A 17,846-nucleotide genomic window follows, 5' to 3' on the forward strand; every position below is an offset into this window, starting at 1 on the left:
TTATGTGTATATGTGTATATATTTAATACTTAAATTTTTAATTTTTTAAAAAAGATTTTATTTATTTACTTCGCAGAGCAAGAGAGAAGGAGGAGTGGCAGGCAGAGGGACAGGGAGTGGCAAGCTCCTGGCTGAACCGGGAACCCATGGGGAGCTCCATCCCAGAACCTGAGCTAAAGGCAGTCACTTAACTGACTGGGCCACCCAGGCACCCCCTTAATACTTAAATTTTAAAATGAATCTTCATCACATATAAAAAGTAGAGAATTGAGTTTTGCTGGCATGAATCTTTTTCTAATATGATACAGAGAACAACTATATATGTCAGAACAGAAATAATCACAATATGCTAGAATCTGGTTGTTATACCTTGGTACAAGCAACATAGCTGGTTATTGGTTGGTTTCACCAACATTAAGGGATTTAGTGTAACCATCACTGTGCCCTTACCAGGCCCAAGCTCAAAGTATTTCCCCTCACCCCCTCTTCAGCTCTTTTGTTGCAGATAACAGCCACATCTTAAGGCACTCAGCACCCACAAGAGAACTTGAGCAGATTGGCTCCAGGACCCATTGTACTATTATTGTAGCAAACTACTACCAATTAAATGGCTTGATTTAACACAAATTTGTTATCTTACAGTTCTAGAAGTCACAAGTCGAAGTCAATCTCACTGGGCTAAAATAAATTGTCAACAAGACTGCATTTCTTCTGTAGCCTCCAATTTTTAGAGATCACTTACTGCATTCTTTAGCTCATGACCCCTTCCTCTATATCAATCCAGAAGCAATGTAACATCTTTGAGCCTCTCTGAGTCTTTAAATTTGACTCTGACCTCCGTTTTGTTTTGCTTTTGTTTTTTTTTTTTCTTTTAAGATTTTATTTATTTATTTGAGAGAGAAATAGCGAGAGAGAGCACAGGCTGGGTGGGGGTGCAGAGGGAGACGAAGAAGCAAACTCCCTGCCGAGCAGGGAGCCCAATGCAGGGTTGATCCCAGGGCTCCGGGATCATGACCCAAGCCAAAGGCAGACACTCAACCAACTGAGCCACCCAGGCGCCCCGTGACCTCTGTATCACTTCTCCTTCTCTGACTTCCCTGTCTCCCTCTTTCCTCTATCAGGATCCCAGATATTCCAGGGTAATCTCCGTATCTCATCTCAAAATCCTTAATTTAGTCCCATCTGCAAAGTTCCTTTTGCCACTCAACATATTCAAGGTTTCCAGGGATTCTTAAGTGGATATTTTAGGGAGGCCATTATTCTGATACCATGCCCTCCCATTTTTTTTCACTCTCTCCATCCACTTCCTAAAACTAGAACAGCTTTCATTTCAAATCCCCAAATTACAAAAGATCTTGCTTCATCTCTGTGTCTGGATATGGGGGTGCTAACTGCCCTGCATTCCCTGGTGGAATTCAAGTTAATACTCTGCCTTCATTTAAAATGGAACATGTCTGGACTTACTAAAGAGGAGGCAGCACAATTAAATTCTTTAATGAAATATGCTTTCTGATGATCACTTTTGATGGGATCATATGAGTGTTCAACAGAACTCTCAATATACTTCTGAGGAGTAACAGAACCCAAAGGAGGTGTTTGTAAATAATGTTACTTCTTTGAAACACTAGCCTCTGGGGATCTTTTGCTCTTTATGAACCACTGTGAAATCTCCCTTCATTCATCGATTCCACAAATATTATTGCCAGCCCACTATCTGCCAGGCACTGTGGAAGAACCTAAATATAAAGGTGAACAGAAGAGATGTAGTTTCTTCCCTCACAGGGAATATGAACTACAATCTAGTGGAAGAGACACACACCTTACATAAACAAACAAATTAATATATAATTGCAAAGTGTTACAAATGCTCTCCAGGAGATAAAGAGAATTTGGAGCTGAAGATGAAATGCAGGGGGCATGCATAGTCAAACCAGGGAAGATTGCTCTTAGGGGCGTGTGTGGACCCACAGCTGGGAAACAGAGTTTTTAGCATTTAGTTTTTAGTATTTAGAAACTTTAGGAGTAGTAATAAAACTGGCTAAAATTAGCCTGCTTTTTGTCATCATCATACACTGACAAGTCTAAACAATGTCAATAATAAATTACTTCTCCTAGAAAAAAAAAATTTTTTTCTTGATCTAAGTTCTAAACAGTTGCTACAGTTACTGTTGAGTTTTGATAATATACATGTAAAATGTAAATCAGCACATTTTTATTTCCTACCCTTTAACAACACACTGTTTTCAACATGGAAGTTAATTTGAAGAACCACTATACAATCAGCCCCTAATGCACACGGACTCAGTACTATGATCTGAATGTCTGTGTCCCCCCAAAGTCAGTTGATCCCTTCATCCCCAATGTGGTGTCTCTTGGTGTCTCTTGTGGTGTTGCTTGAGGGTGGGTCCCTCACAATGGGCTTCCTGGTCTTATGAGGAAAGACACGAGAGATGACCTGCCCTGCACTGTCTACTCTCTACCATGTGAAGCTACCACAAGAAGATGACCATGTACAAAGTATCAAGTGTGCTCTCCCCAGATATATCAGGTCTGCCCGCACCCTGATCTTGGATTTCCCAGCCTCCAGACTGTGGGAATTAAGGTTTATTGCTTAAACCACCCGGTCTATAGTATCCAGTTACACTAACCTTAATTGATTGAGAACTCTCAGTGACCCGTATCTGTTTCTACCTGAGGTTCAAGGAGATGTGGAATAATCTGAGTTAACTTTGGTCTCTATTCAGGGATCTTAACCTTTGGTTCTTTTTGATACCATTCACTCTACGCCATGTGTCACACGGTGATCAAACGCGAAGTGCTCACTTACTTCCATATTGAGGATGGCAAATTAGAGAGAAGAGACTGGTTCTTGAGTTTCTTTCCCATTTCTGGGATAACTGCTGCTAAACTCACATGAAAGTCACAACGCAACTGCGTGGGGAAGGACTGGACATAAACCTCTCTCGTGGTCAAGGACATAGAAATGCTATAATGACAGTTATCTCCCTCTGCGGTGTTTGGCTAAAAAATCAAAGAGGTTAATCCAAATCCTTGTCTGTACCTTGTGCAAATCATCCTCCCAAACCTTTGAAGAGTTGGCTATTTTGGAAGTTTTTCTTCATGTGTGATATTTTGGGGAAAGAAAAAAAATGCATTCCTTCTTTTCATCATTTTGAAAAGATTCATTGATGGGAAATGCAGCACAGTGTCAGTATAAGAGTGAAAAGGCTTTTCTGGACACAGTGGAGTGTTCATTTGAAGCTGTACACAGAGGAAAGGCAAATTTTAAAAAGTTAATCCCAACCTTTGAAGTACTCTAAGATCCAAAAGAAAATGTGGACACAAGAAGATCAGTCAAGATTTTGCTTTCAGCTGAGGCTATTTTTCTTTTCTGAATTAGCTTTTTTTCTGGAGTGAGCTTTCGATGAGGTTAATCAGACAAATAGATTTGCAAAGAGACAGAAGTGGCTTTGAACAATGTGTGTGAAACTCCAGGCATTTAAATTTTTTCCTTGAATATCAGCCTACACAAAATGTAAAGATGACTGATATTTATATGACAAAGAATATAAGAAAATGGGCATTTACATGGAAAAAAAATCAAATTTTGAAAAAGACCAGCAGCAACAGCAAAATCAAAAGGACCATGTTTGAATGCCTCAATCACTTTTACCAAGAATTGGACACTTGGTCTAAAGCAATGTATCAAATATTGCCAATGTTTGCTACCATTTCATTATTTTGTCTGGCCTTTTGCAGCCGAGATCTTTAGAAGCTTCTACCCAATGACAACAAATTTATGATAAATTTTCTAGTGAAGATACTTTAGTGCAGTATATTTTTTTGAGTGAAGAAAAAATAAGAATTTGAAAGCCACTAGAATCTATTTCCAAAAAGCAATGATATGGCCGATTTTATAATATCTGGATATTACTGTGTGGTAAGATTTTTATTTAATTCTATTAGATCTGAATATTGAAAGATCAATTTTAATGAAGTCATTGACAAATTTGCCAGATTAAGTTTTGAAAACAGAAACTGTGTGATATTACACATTATTGTGACAGACAAATATATAGGTGTAAGGTTTTTTTTTTTCTTTTTAAAAAAATACACATTGATGTAATCCCAAAGTACGAATTCTGATCAATGAGGAAGAGCTCAGCTTTCAAAAGGCAAGACCAAGACATTCTACAAAAAACAAACAGCAAGGGCAAAGGCTGTGAATTATGAAATAACAAGGATTGTTTCAGAAATTCAAAAGAGGAAAATGTAGCCGGAGGAAGTGTGTAAAATGGAGTGTTCTGGACTGTGCTTAGAGAAGCAAGCAGAGGCCAGATGCTATCACCCTGCAGGCTATTGCGATGAATTTAAATTTTATTGTAAGCACAAAAGGAAAATACTGAAGTTTCTTAAGCAGGAAAGAGGTATGATCAAATTTATGGTTTTCCAAGATAACTCTGGCTGCCGTGCTAAAAATAGATTGAAGGAGAGCAGAGTGAAAGGTTACTTGAGAAATCTAAATGAAAAGTTGCTGTGGCTTGCATTAAGATGAAAGTAAAAGAGATGACATGGGAAGAATAGATAGGCCTGAGATTTGGCAGATAAGTTGGGGATCTATATTTGGGGCAGAACTGATAGGATTTGCTCACCAAGAGGATGAGAAGAGTGAGCTGGAGAAAGAATCAGGAACTCCCAGATTTCTGGCTAAAACGATGAGTGGATGGTGGTCTCACTGGGGAGATAAGGGGACACTGGTTTAGTGAGGATATTCTTTGTCTCGGGGTTCAAAGGCAACTTTGCAAGTACAAGTATCAGTATAAATAAAATACAGGGTTACCTGGGTAGCTCAATCATTTAAGCAACTGCCTTCAGTTTGGTTCATGATCCCAAGGTCCTGGGATCAAGCCCCACATTGGGCTCTCTGCTTGGCAGGAGAGTCTACTTCTCCTTGTCCTCCCAACTCCTGTTGTCTTTTACTATCTCTCTGTCTCTCTCTCAAATAAATAAATAGGATATTTTTAAAATAATAAAAAATAAAATACAAAGTGATACCATCATTAAGATCTATTAAAAACAATATGCCCACACATATATGTATTTATTGTCATAGAGAAAATGAAGACAAGATCCAGCCCATACTTTCATTTTACATGGTAGCAGGCTGAGGCTGGAAGGGGAAAGACAACTCGCTCACTGAGTCAGAGCCTGTAAAGTCATCTTCAGGTCAGATTCCTTGGCTCTCATACTCCAAATACTTCAACCAGTATTTTGTTTGGGGGGCTTTTTTTCATAATCCCTTTTTCTTTATACTCTCATTCAGTTATTAGGTCACGTCTGCTGACAGAGCTTGTGAACTCACTTCTTCCTAAGGGCAGTGTGATGCCACTTCCCCATTGGACAGTGATGGTTCTTCCTGCCTTCAGATCTTTCAGGCTAGCCAGACCATGATCCAGAGAAGCACAAGGAATGCTGGCAATCAAGACGTTTTCACCCATCAAATCTCCTCTTCTCAAGTCAATACCTCCAAAACCATTCTGAAAGGCTCCTAAGCTCTTTAAGAAGAGTGTCATTATTCAAACAATTCATTCAGACAAATAAATACTGATTCAATGTCTACTGTTCTGAAGACTATGAATGATTCAAAGTGATGATTATTGGTCCTTCCATCTTTTCAATGTGGTTGGAAAGAATAAATAGAGAGGTAAGAATTGGTCAAGGAACAATACTGGTCAATACAAGATTCAGCATCAAAATAGGTAGCTAATACAGGAAAGGCCATGATATTTCAGAAAAAGCCATTCAAGTGGTTGAGACACATGAAAGATTATGGGGCCATCATAATCCATGGAAATCAAAGAAGAGATTTGTTTTAAGGGAAGAAAAGGAAGGAGGTGCCTGGGTGGTGCAGTCAGATGAGCAATCATCCAACTCTTGGTTTCAGCTCAAGTCATGAGATCGAGCCCTGCAGTGGGCTCCCCATTCAGTGTGAAGTCTGCTTGAAATTCTCTCTCCCTCTGCCCCTTCCCTTGCTCTCTCTCTCTCTCTCAAATAAATAAATAAATCTTAAAAAAGAAAAGAAAAAGGAAAAGAAGAAGAAGTAAAGGAGGGCAGATGCAAATTTTAACTGAGAGAAACCAATCCAGCTCAGGGCCTGGCCACGCCCCAAAAAGAGTCAGAAGTTTCCATGAAGAACTGTGGTATTAGAGACTGGACTTCCTGGAGGTAGAATAGCTCAGCTGAGATTAACTAATCACTATACTCATAGTGATTCAAGTAAGCCCCACCACAAGCCCATGAGGAGGTGGTATTCTAGCTCCATTTTACAGATTAAGAAATGGAGGCCCAGAGTGGGTATGTGACCTGCCTCAGCCACACAACCAGTGCAGCAGAGTGCTGGGTTGCAAACCCAGACGGTTGGGTTAAGAGAGCCTGTGCTCTTAACCACTGCAGCATGTGGCTTCTCACGTGCGTGCTGGTGGTTTGGAGCACTCAAAGGGAGGAGGGGCACCAAAACGACCAAGATGAAGCCTGGAAATAGTGAGCAAGCATAAGAATAAATGAGTAGCCACGAGCCACAGCAGAGACAGCGTCAGATCGCAAGGACAGAAAAGGGCTCCAAGGGCCAGCCTCCACACAGTCGGCAAGGGGATGACCATTGAGAACAGGCTCTGGAAAGAACTAGCTCCTGGCTTGGAGAGGGAGTGGGATTAAAAGAAAACAAAAGTTACAGGGTGAGCCCAGCCAATGCTCAGCCTCCCTAGAGGTAAATTCCTGGCAGAAAGCTGGTCTGGCTGTCCATGCCTTCGTTACTGGCCAGCTGCTTTTGTCCTTGCCTCTTAAGAAGAGTCATGGCAGCCTCTGAATAGAAGATAAATGTGATAAAACTTTATCGTGAAGGTCGAGCCTGAAATGCTTCATGCACACTCTGAACCTCATCTTCTTTTCTCCTTCCCGAGGTAAAGAAGAAGTTTTAAAAGTATAAAGAAGCATGGCCAACGACATATGTCATATGCTAGGATGCTGAAATTCAGGATGAGGGGCTGGAATTTAATCTTGGAGGTCAGAGGGAGCCACCGAAGCTTCTTGAGGCAGGAAGAGGACACAACTGGCATAGAAGGATCCTCACGTGACTGTGGTTTATAGTTTGGATTAGAGGAAAAAAAGATAGGTGACAAGTGGAAAAGTTTAAATGCAGCCGAAGAGATGTAACCAGGTAGCAAGAGGATTCGAGAAGGCAGTTAAAACAAAGACAAGAAATGTGAGCTTCCAGGAGAAATCCCAGCTTCTCAGGGTGACTTCTAGCAACCCTTGCAGAGCTTCTTCCTGCAGTGCTAACAGTTTAGAAAGTATTTTTGCAGCATACTCAACAACATCCTGAAAAAAATGAGTCCCTGTGAATAGAGGTGAACCGTGTAATTTTAGGTAGACTCATAGTTTCCCTTAAAAACATTCTTTCATCCATGATAAATATAGCTTTAAGCAGTATCCCACATGATTCATGTGGCTGTAACACACCCAACTAGTTTTTCTTTCTAAGAGACCCATGAATCAATTGCCTTTGTCTAAGAATTGGGACAATTTGCGAGGATCAGCTTAACAGATAATAGATACACACCCGAAGCAAGAGTAATGTTGCTGAAAATAAACCGTTTCTACTCTGGTATATATATAAAAAAATTAAATAATCTTCTTTCATCAAATCGTTCAATACTCCCAATTCTTTGTAACAGGCTATCTGCTCCATTATTTGTCCTTAGTCTTTTTTTTAACCACTATTTTCAAACATATTTTTTAAGCACTTAGGATGAAAATCTAAGAGTAGCTTTGTTTGTTTGTTTATTTATCTGATGGAGTCCAATGTGGGGTTTGAACCCATGACCCTAAAATCAAGAATCAGATGATTAACTGACAGAGCCACCCAGGGACCTCCTCTAAAAGTAGCTTTAAAAATATCTTTACTAGGGACACCTGGGTGGCTCAGTGGTTGAGCATCTGCCTTTGGCTCAGGTCGTGATCCCAGGGTCCTGGGATCGAGTCCTGCATCAGGCTCACTGCAGGGAGCCCGCTTCTCCCTCTGCCAGTGTTTCTGCCTGTGTCTCTCATTAATAAATAAATAAAATTTTAAAAATATATATCTTTACAATCCTGTCACTCAGCTTCTCGGTTCCTTCATCAGTAAAGTAGGAAAATGGACTGGACATCCTCCCAGCAACTAAATCAATATGATTCTGTTAATATTTTCATGCATATTTTTCTGGTGATTCTCTTTAAAACATCTGGGATTTTTTTCTATATAAGCCAAAATAATATACAGACTCAGATATTAAACACAAATTTAAGAAATTCCATAACCGACATCCGTTAGCTATTATCCAATCAATCATAATTATTTTGTGGCTATAATCTATTAGTGACTTGCTTATCAGTTCTTGATTGAATAGAGAATTTTTCCAGAATGTTCATAAATATAACAGTTTGGATCTTATCAAAGAGCTTTCCTTGGTGGAGCCCTTTTAATAATGCCGTTTAGCACCACCCTCCATATCCCCAACACCTTTCCTGTGAACTGCTGTCCAGCCAGATGATTAAAGGGATGGACCCTGATGTCATCCTTCTGTTTCATGGCCCTGCCCCATGACCACGGTCTATTGGGACAGGGGAAGGCAAATGACTCCAGAATTTGGAATTGGAAGAGAGAGAAAGAGAGAAAGCTTTGTCTTTCTAGTAGCTGGAGTGGAAATCTAACATTGGTAATTCTCGGCAATTGTATTTTTCCATTTGTTCATAGAAAAATAGAAAAAGCTAGTCCACAGAGAGGGGGGTGGTGGGAAACCTGAAATAAGACACATGGAGGAACAGAGGTGTTCAAGTCTCGAGTCCAATTTGTTCCTGAGGCTGAGCGGTTTCTATTTCAGATTTTTCAAGTGTCCAGGACCCTTATTATAAATGCTCCTTGTCTGCATCACCTACCTCATGTATTCGCCTCTGCAGCGCAAAAGCTGTTGTACAACAAGCAGTGCAAGGCTGCCTGGCCGGGCTCTCCCCAGCCTCATCAGGTTGCCTGAGTGCAGGGAGTCCCAGCTCTGGTGGTCACTGAGAGACCGTCTCTGATAGAGTATGTTCAGGACAAAAATAAGGGAAGTGGTCATCTTGGCTTGAAGTAATAGCTCACACCAGCAGACTGCCAGGTCATCCCCTCTTCGTCTTCCAGTTTACCTCCCAGTCTCTGGAGTAGGGTTGTCTGTCTGGAGCAAAGTAAATGGTGCAACTGCCCAAAGGTTCTTGTAGAATGGAGACTCTCTCGGGTCCCTCAAGATGTCTCAAGCCTGTTTCAAGTCACACATCATGAACCGTGAGGGTTCTCTTCATGGTGCACTTCATGGTGAGGTGCTCAGCTTCCTACAGGCAAGGAGAGGGGGGTGGCAACTGGGCTGGTACTAGCAGTTTTCCCACAAGCATCCCCCCTCCAGGTGAGGGACAAAGTAGGCCTTTCTATAGAATGTGGCTTCCTCCTACAGAGCATAGTGTACCCCTCCCTCCTCACCCTTACTCCCATGTGAATGCAGGTTTAAGGCATGAGCCAGTTTGTCACAATAACAGGGTCCTCTCTGCCAAGTAACCCAAGCCCAGGCCGGTAGGCTGACTCCCATTAGAAATTCAAAGTCATAAGGTCATTAAAAATAGCTTGCTTTCCTTTTTCCTTCTTAGGTATTCCTCAGACTCTCAAAAAACTCAGGCTCATCAGCAAACTCTAACAAGACCACATTTGCATTTTGTCTTTCTGAAGATTCATTTGAATCTGTCCAAGGATATTAAAATACAGTACAGTCCTCTTTTTAAAGTCTCATCATAGTCTATGGCCCCAGATCACCACGGCTCCTGAGAGTCTGTCTCATCCAACCTCGTCTTTTTTTTTTTTTTTTTTTTTTCCACAGAATCAAGGCCAGAGCCTCAAGATGACTCGGCTTTAAGTCTGGTAAGGCATTTTTAATAAAAACTTCTGCTTCTGTTGGAAGACTAGGGAATGCAGACCAATCCTCTCATAAATGATGACTAGGAAAGCTGGATGAAATCTTCAGAGACAAAAAGTCTTGAAAGCATCACAGGACCAACAGGATAACAACGATTAACCAGTCCCAGATATAGAAGGGATGGGAATCCAGACAGATAAGCTTGGTACTATAGCCATTTTTGGATTGGAGTTATTTGCCAGTTGGAAAAAAGATGGCCAAGAAACTGAGCCATACTTTTGATGCCTTTACAGAGCTGGGAGGAAAAACATCAGTGTCCAGTGTCTTGCTTGCAAGATAGGAATTCCATAAACTGTCCCTCACTTTGGACTGGTTGCTCCAAGAACTGCACCCTAGAAGTTAGAATAAGCCAGAGATAAACTCTTCCCTTTAGGAACTACAGATATACTGAGTGGCCTGGAACATATCAGGTCTGGAACTTGGATAAATTTTGTTCTGAAGTATTAATGTCCCAAGCACTTGGCTAAAGAAATTAAATATTATCTTTGGTGGACCAAACATCATTCTGGGCTTCAAATTATTTGTGCACTTTGTGTTTGAAAAATATTTGCTAGGATGCCTGGGTGTCTCAGCAGTTGAGCATCTGCCTTTGGTCATGATCCTGGGTTCCTGGGATTGAGTCCCACATCAGGCTTCTTGTGAGGAGCTCCTCTGCCTATGTCTCTGCCTCTCTCTGTGTGTCTCTCATGAATAAATAAATAAAATCTTTAAAAAAAAAAAAAAAGGAAAAAAATATTTGCCAAGAACTATGTGTTGCACACAAAGAAAGGTATCTGGGCACTTATGGAAACTAGATGCCATGAATGTAATCCAAAGGCAACAAAAATAGGCTGCAGAGGATCCAGATATTGGGATTTTAAAATACAGGTAGGAACTGTGTTTGCCAGGTTTAATGAGATAAAAGTCAAACTTTAAAATTTTGGCAGAAAATAGGAAACAAGTGGCAAATTCAATATCTTAGAAATGAAAATTTTGATACTTGGAATCAAGAAGTCAGTCAACAGGAGTGCCTGGGTGGCTCAGTCAATTAAGCTTCCAACCCTTGGGCACAGGTGATGGTCTCAGGGTCATGGATCAAGTCCTGCAACAGGCTCCAGGTTGGGCATTGGGCATGGAGACTGCTGAAGAGATTCTTTCTCCCCCTCTCCCTTTGCCCCCCCCCCCCCCCCGGCTTGTGCACTCACTTGCACACTCTTTTAAAAAAAAAAAAAAAAAGGAAGTTAATCAACAGACTTAAGCGATACTAGACATAGCTGAAAAAAGAATTAGTGATTTAATCCAGAATGAAACACAAAGATATAAGGATGAAAAAGACAAAAGAGGAAGTGAGAAGCATAGAGAAGGCATCAAGAAGATCTCATGCATTTTACTGGGATCTCAGAAGGACAGATGACAGGGCAGAGATGTTATTTGAAGAAAAGATGAAATACAGCACTTCTCACACTGTACTTTTGAAATACATACAGCAAGATGATTCTTAAAAATGAAGGAAGACACATCAGGTGTGGTCAGTCGCATATCCTGGCGGCCTCCACTTACACAGCTTCATTCCCATCTGGTGTTGCATCCTTGCTCTGCACAGGACCAACTGTCCCTGCTGTGCCCTTTACCATCTACTACAGGATCACTCAGCCCAGCAGATTTCTTCCATGACTGTGCAGTGCTTGGCCACATAAAATATTCCGCTGCTCTTATGCTGCCCTGGCCTTTGAAGAAACTCTTTATCCCCACTACATGGGGATCCTGTAGAAATTCTGACTTCTGCCTGGCTCCCCAGATTGATATTGTTGACCTCTCTGACCTTCTCTCCCCAAAACCTGTGATGGGGAGAAGTGGGGAAGTGATTCTCGTCTCCCTACCCTCAGAACCTTGGCCAGACCCCTTATCAAAGGCTCCAAGTCTTGACTCTCTCACACTTCCCTCCTCTCTCCTGGAAATTCTTCTCTACTTGCCAAGCGGAAAACTGGTTTAATCTGGTACGTTTATTCTAAATTTTCTCTCTTTTGCCCAGACTAGTGGATTTGCCATTCAAAGGGCAAACATTTGATTCTCTGTCTAGTGTTCTTCACTTTTCCCCAGAAATAATGAAAAGCATAGGAAAAAAAAACATATATGTATATACACATATACATATATATTATATAAATATATATAATATATAATATATATTATATATATTATATATATAAATCAATTGATCAGAATAAAGGCAAAGAAATAAGAAAATCAACCCAGGAACAAACTTGAATAAATATCTTAAATATTATTCTATAACATATGAAGCCAGCAATCTCATTAATGCAGATAGATAGATAAATATAGACGTAGGTATAGATATAGATATAGATGATATACACACACAAAAATATGTTAAAACTGCTCTGGTAAACCTGTGCAAATTTTTTTTTGTCAAGATTTAATTTATTTATTCATGAGAGACACAGAGAGAGAGGCAGAGACACAGGCAGAGGGAGAAGCAGGCTCCATGCAGGGAGCCCCATGTGGGACTTGATCCCAGGATCCTGGGATCACAACCTGAGCTGAAGGCTGATGCTCAAACGCTGAGCCACCAGGTGCCCCAAACCTGTGCAAATTATATAATTTTTGGCCTTCTCCAGTGTTCAGACTTCTCAACGGTCTTTTATAAGTTCACCAAAATAGTAGGGAGTGATTCCTCAATGATTTATCTAAGCCTGTGAGAAATCTACCCTGTAAATGTGCCAAAGTTCATAGGAAGCCCAGTTTACAGACCTACCTATTTCAGGAATCCAGGAAGTGTAGGAGGTAATGTGGACTCCCTGAAAAAAAGGGGGGGGGGTGGAGAGAAGGGTCTTAGGGCTTAGAGCCAAGTCTTGGACACTGAGATTCAGAAACTTTGAAAGGCTAAATGGACTGCCCTAAATTCTAGGAGGGGTGAGGGGAGACACATCCTAATAAATAGGGATATTGAAAAGCAAGGGGCCCTTCTCAGGTCTCAGAGCACACGTCCAAGAACTATTCGGAGGGGTGGGCGCCACGAGGCCATATCTGGGGGCGCCCAGTGCTGCCATCACTTAGTGCCAGCTTAGAGAGGAAAGGTAGGGAACCTGGAGCTCAGAGGGCCCTCCTTTATGCAGCAGAAACAGCACAGGGAGGGCAGCCCGATAGCAGTGCCCACGGGAACGACAACAAGGTCCCCCACACCAAGCGAGGGACAGATCAGCAAGAGCAGCGGTGGCCGTGGGGTCGGGCAGCAGGCAGTGTCTGCAGGAGCACCACGGGGGCGCTGGCAACCACCACAGAGAGGGGCCAGCAAAGGCAGGAGGAGGGTGAGTCACTCAGGGCCTGCAGGAGGCCAATGCAGGAAGAGGACACACCAAACAGGCCCTGCTTTTGGTGGTAAACATCCCTTAGATGAGCAGCCAAGCCAGGAAGGAGCAGACGATCCCCCTCTGATTGCACAGAGGATTCCTGGGCCTCACCACAAAGCTGCTGCACCAGAATATCTGAGAAGAGAGTCGAGGAATCTGAATTTGATTTTTTTTTAATTTTTTTTAATTTTTATTTATTTATGATAGTCACACAGAGAGAGAGAGAGGCAGAGACACAGGCAGAGGGAGAAGCAGGCTCCATGCACCGGGAGCCCGACGTGGGATTCGATCCCGGGTCTCCAGGATCGCGCCCTGGGCCAAAGGCAGGCGCCAAACCGCTGCGCCACCCAGGGATCCCCGAATCTGAATTTTAAACAAATTCTTTGGGTGCTCTTTGAACAGGACTTGCCTGTCGATCTGAGAGACTGGGACTCCTGCCCCGGACCGTAACTTTTAGGGAAACTTCTTCCAACCATGCTCCTCACAGGGCAAGGTGTCCTAGGGATCAAGGGAACCTGCCTAGCAGCATCTGTGCCCACCCATACACAGCACCCCTCCCACCACACCCAGACTGTGCTCCTGGCACCCAAGACCCTACATCCCATGCCCAAATAACACTGAACCAATTCCAGGGCCTGATGGACCTCTCCCCCCCCCCCCCCATCTGTTCTCCCATAGTGGCTAACCCTGTGTGGTGTACACAACTCTAGAAACAAGTGTTTGCCAGGGAGCTTGATGGGCATGGGGTTTGGACCTGCATGCTGGGCTGACCACCTGTGCCCTCCAAGTCTCTCACACTGGGGCCAGAGCAGGTGTGGGGGAGAAGGGACACCCCCTCCTTCTCTCCCTCCATCCACACTTCAGCCCTGTGCCCCCAGACATTAGGGACATCTACTGGCCTAGACCAGACACTTACTCATTATTTTTGGCTCTTTTTGGGAGTCATAGGAGTTTTGTTTAGTTTATTTTTTGTTTTTGTTTTGTCTTGCTTTACTTTGTTTTCAAGAAACTGAGAGGGAATGAAAGCCCTTTGAGTCCAAATGCCAATTAGAAAATGAATGGATGCTAGAATTTAATCCTGCTGTGACTTAACCAGCTCTTGATTTTTTTTTTCCCTTGGCAGGTGAAGCCTTGAAGAACAAGTGTTCCTATTCAGCGGCATCTGAAAACTTGGAATTCATTCAGTTAAAGTAGTATCTGCTGAACATTTATTTGTTCTGGTCTGCCCATTGTCCTAGACAGTGAGTCTCAATAGGGCATGAGCCAGGCCATTGGATAATTCAAGTTGTATACATGGGATGCAAATGGGACACCTGTGTATGGGAGTATGTTCTTTTAAGGGCTAAAGGGAGTGCCCCAGACATGCTAGAGCAAGTCAGTGCGTCTTCAAAGAGACCCCTTCCTTGGATCCTCAGGGTTGCCACCACACACTCACACAGCCCTCCTAAATGAGATCCCTGTGCTTTCAAGTTTCAGGAACAAGCAAGATCAGCGAACGAGACTTTGTGTCTCAACACTTATCTGGTCTCTGCTTTTAAGGATTGTTTTTGCTTTTGGGATTTTTCGTTTTTTTGTTTTTGTTTTTGTTTTTGTTTTGCTTTGCTTTGCTTTGCTTTGCTTTGCTTTGCTTTGCTTTGCTTTGCTTTTCAGGCACATTTTCAGGTGTTTTTTCTTTCCTTCAGTGATGACCCATCCATTTAGCCTCTTCACACAGGACAAGCTCTGCATCTGACACTCACCAATGGACTTTGATAGACTGAGTGTGCTTGGTTGTTCCTTTCTGGGTGGAATATTGAGCAATAAAACTTGGGAAGAGATTCAATTATTCACACTGTTGGTAAAGACAGACATACATCTTGCCCTAAATTTACCATAACATGAACCTAAAACATGGGACTCCATACGGGCACCTACCCTGGGAGTTGTATCTGTTTCACTTTTTTGCCAATGAAGCTGTGCCATAGAGGATAAAAGCAGCAGAAACAGGAAGCAGTGACCAAGGAGTGGGCTGGGAAGTTCCAGCTGCCCTCCTGCCCTAGTTATAGGGAATAGACGTGACTCATTGTTAAGAAGCAAACAGATGTTGACTTGGCTAACAAAATCCCATGCAGTATTTAAGCTCTCAGGGCCCCTGCTTCCTCTTCTGGGAAAAAATAAAACAAGGACAGGTTATTATATTTGGACACCTGGATAGCATTGTTCAATAATGGTATGAAAAAATAGGCAGATATATATTTTTTTGAATGTGCTATTTTTTATTGACCTTGAAGATCACCTTCCCCTGGAACATAACTATTTAGGGAAGATGAGCTGGACAAGAGAAGCCCCCACAATCCAACTTTAGCTGTGCAGATATGTGAGGTCTACCATTTAGAATGAGATGGAATTTTCAGGTATGCACACCAATGAGCAAATTCCAGGCCCCTACCCAAACATAGAAGTCCAGAGGCCCAGCAGTCCAGAGGTTATAATCCTGGCCCTATATTAAATAGCTCCGTGGCCTCAGTTTCCTTATCTGTGAAATGGAGAAGCTTGACTTTCAGGGCTCCTCCCCCTCTATTCTTTTATGGACTTTTAAAGAGTTGAGAATACATACTTATACTGCCCACTGTCTCCATCATCCATCTACCAAAAGAATACATACTTTTATGAGATAGAAAATGTATCTGTTAACAGTTTTCTTTCACTGTAAAAATAAGAAAGTATGTCATGGCTAATACTGGGTCAAAGGCAAGATGTAACATGTAATGGAGTTAAAAACATTTCCTTACTTACCACCTCCCTGGGTGACTGTAGTCATCCAGTGAGATCACATCCTTGAGAAGTTGATCATGTATTGCACTCTATGGAAATGTTCCCTTCAGAATTCGTATGTTGAAACCAAATCCTGAATGTGATGGTATTAGGAGGTGGGCCTTTGGAAGGAGCTTAGGTCATGAGGGCAGAGCCTTCATGAATGGGATGAGCACCCTCATAAATGAGACCCCTGAGATCCCTTGCCCCATGTGCCATGTGAAGTCACAGTGAAAAGTCGGCTGTCTGTGAGCTATCATCTTGATCTTGGATTTGCCAGTCTCCAGAACTGTGAAAAATTAATTTCTATTGTTTTATAAGCCACTCAGTCCATGCTATTTTGTTACAGCAGCCTTGAGGGAATAAGGCAAAATGTTGATACTATTACTAATAACAAATATAAATATGCTTACCCAAGAAACATTGGTCAGGCACTTTCTATACATCAGATGTCATGCTCAATATTAAGAAGACATCGACCCTGTTTTCCCAGACTCACAGGAAACTAAAAGAGCACAATAAAATGATGAAAAATTTTTTGAAAGATCTTATTTATTTATTTGTGAGACAGACAGCACAAGTGGGGAGGCGAGGGAGAAGCAGGATTGATGAGGATATAGGGATTGAGGTGGGCCTCGATGCAGGCCTCGATCCCAGGACCCCAGGATCGTGACCTGAGCCGAAGGCAGACACTTAACTGACTGAGCCACCCAGCTGCCCCAAAATGCTGATAGTTTTAATCCTTAAAACTGTTTTCTACCTTTATGAAAAGTTTGAACCTGAATAAAGGAACAAATTGCCAAAGCTATTTCCTCCCTATTTTCATGCATTATGTATCTTTTTTAAATGTCCCTGCCTCAAACCTGAAGAAAAACATACCTGAGATTCTGCAGAAGCTTAGCTAATTTCAGTGCCAGGTGAAGAAATACGAGAGGCTACAGTCTATTAACTGTTGGCACCAAGTACGGTGGCAAGTACTTAATGGGCTCCCCAGCAGTGACGAGAGACAAATGGATGATAACCTCACCGTAAAGGATAATAGAAGCCTGACCTTGGGCTATGAACAATGTGCTCTGTGGCCTTGTGGCTGCAAAGCCCACTGCCCCCCTTTGCACTTTACACTTGGGTGACACGGCTCTTACCCGCTTCTGGGTCCTTGAATGTAACCTGCTGTCTCAGGCCGCTGCATTTTCTCATTCCTGTCCTCTGCCTGGAACAAGTAATCCCCCATCACTCCTTCCTCATCCCTCCTCCCTCCTCCCTCCTTCTCCTTCCTTCTCTCTCCTGCCTCCCACAGGCGGCTGCTCAGTATTCAAGATGCCACTCCACTTCTCTTCCTGCCCAGGGCCTCCTAATTTTCCTCCCTACTGCCCTCATGCCACCCCCAGCATCCATCCCCCTGTCTCCATGAGGTACCCTTGCTGACACACCAACCTGTCAGCCCTGTGGTGTCATAGCACTTATCACCGTGTACCAGAGAAACTTCTGTATTTTGTTGATTTCTTCCACAAGCACACTGGTTCTAAATGGAGTAGGTTTTGTCTCTCAGGGGCGTTTGACAATATCTGGGGACATTTTTCCTTGTCACAAGCTGCCAGGGGGTGGGGGTGGAGAAGAAGGTAGAGCTATTGGCATCTAGTAGGTAGAGCCCAGGGATACTGCTAATCAG

General features: G+C 42.5%; 2 long non-coding RNA genes across 3 annotated transcripts in view; one reads left to right on the plus strand and one right to left on the minus strand.

Moving 5' to 3' along the window:
- Positions 1 to 16,594, plus strand: part of LOC121485627 — a 37,092-nt gene extending 20,498 nt beyond the window's left edge. Inside the window, exons 2-3 of the long non-coding RNA XR_005986341.1 lie at positions 9,939 to 9,979; positions 14,508 to 16,594. This is a non-coding gene — a long non-coding RNA (uncharacterized LOC121485627). The remainder of the gene's footprint in view (positions 1 to 9,938; positions 9,980 to 14,507) is intronic.
- Positions 1 to 17,846, minus strand: part of LOC121485624 — a 68,041-nt gene that overhangs the window by 21,289 nt on the left and 28,906 nt on the right. The gene's annotated exons all lie outside the window — the stretch shown is intronic.

The sequence above is a fragment of the Vulpes lagopus genome, chromosome 2 (assembly GCF_018345385.1).
Source record: "Vulpes lagopus strain Blue_001 chromosome 2, ASM1834538v1, whole genome shotgun sequence".
Lineage (NCBI taxonomy): Eukaryota > Metazoa > Chordata > Mammalia > Carnivora > Canidae > Vulpes > Vulpes lagopus.